This window comes from Solanum dulcamara, chromosome 3 (genome assembly GCF_947179165.1).
Source record: "Solanum dulcamara chromosome 3, daSolDulc1.2, whole genome shotgun sequence".
In the NCBI taxonomy this organism is placed as follows: domain Eukaryota; kingdom Viridiplantae; phylum Streptophyta; class Magnoliopsida; order Solanales; family Solanaceae; genus Solanum; species Solanum dulcamara.
The window spans coordinates 81,529,515-81,531,112 of NC_077239.1; the positions used below are offsets into that span (position 1 = coordinate 81,529,515).

Below are 1,598 nucleotides of genomic sequence, written 5' to 3' on the forward strand. Positions count from 1 at the left end.
ACATGTAACTAGGTATATCTAATTTGAAATATGATATGAAATTATTAATTAGCGAGACTATATATAATTATTTCAAACTATAAGGAGAATTAGTAAATATGATAGAAATGATCAATAAAGAAATAAAGCTTAAATATTTCTATGATAGTAAATATGATAGAAATGTTTAAGGTTTTATGATATTACATGATGATTTGTTGTGAGGCAATTGGCTTGTCACTTAATCATGGCCTCCACCTGGAGGGTTGTATTCATCATGTGGAGGGTTGTATTCACTATCTGGAGGATTGTATCCATCAATTGGGGGATATATTTGTCATGTGGGGGATCATATTCACCATTTGGAGGATTGTATTTATCACACGGAGGACTATATCCATTACTAGGGGGCTTATATTTGTCATGTGGAGGATTATATTCACCACTTGGACGGTTGTATTTACCACGTGGTGGCTTATATCCGTCACTAGGAGCTTTATATCAGTTATTATATTCATCATGTGGGGGTTTATATTCATCACCAGGAGATTTATATTCGTTGTTATATTTGTCAGGTAGGGGTTTATATCCGTCACTTGGAGGATTGTATCCATGATCACCAAGAGGTTTATATTCGTTGTTACATTCACCATGTGGGGGTTTATATTCACCACCTGGAGTGTTATATCCGTTACGTGAAGTGTTATATCCATCACCAGGAGATTTATATCTGTTGTTACATTCATTATGTGGGGGTTTATATCCGTTGTTATAATCTTCATATGGGGGTTTATATCCACCACGTGGGATGTTATATTCGCCACTAGGAGATTTATATCTGTTATTATATTCGCTATGTGGAGGTTTATATCCACTACATGGGGGATTATATCCACCACGTGGAGGATAATATCCACCACGTGGAGAGTAATATCCGCTAACAGGAGGTTTATATCCACTACTTGGGGAACTATATCCACTACGTGGAGGGTAATATCCGCCATCAGGAGGTTTATATTCATTGTTATATTCATCGTCCATCACCTGGGTATCCGCCAATGCCATTATATCCACCACGTCCAATAGCATCGTGTACATCATTCTTGTTATCCGATTTCATTGCTACAATATCAAATGTGAATTTAAAAATTAGAATAGCATTCCATATATGTCAAATAATTAGATAAGAAATCCAATACTTTGATGAGAAAAATAATAAAAGGAAAAATAAACTTACAGGTCTCAGCCAACTCCCTAGCTACAACCTCAGAGCTTATCATTGAAAAAATAGCCATAAAAAGGCCATGAAACAGAAATGCCTTGGAACCCATCATTTTTTTCTTCTTGTTCAAAGCTTAGCTATATATAATTAAATGATGGAGAAATTGATGCAACATTGGGTTATAATTATACTAAGAACTGAATGTATTAGAGATTGAACGATTTCAAACGGTCACTTGTCACTTGTCACTTATCTTGTCCAACCGCCACACCACACAATTGATTACTTCTTTTATTTTTTTAGTCTTGGAATAACTGATAAAGTTGTTGTCATGTGATCAGCAGGTCACGGATTCAAACTTTAGAAGCAGCATCTGAACAAAATACAAGGTAAGACT

At 35.3% G+C, this 1,598-nt stretch overlaps 1 pseudogene; it reads right to left on the bottom strand.

Moving 5' to 3' along the window:
* Positions 1-216: 216 nt before the first annotated feature.
* On the bottom strand, positions 217-1,313 carry LOC129883742 (early nodulin-75-like; annotated as a pseudogene).
* Between the last annotated feature and the right edge of the window lie 285 nt (positions 1,314-1,598).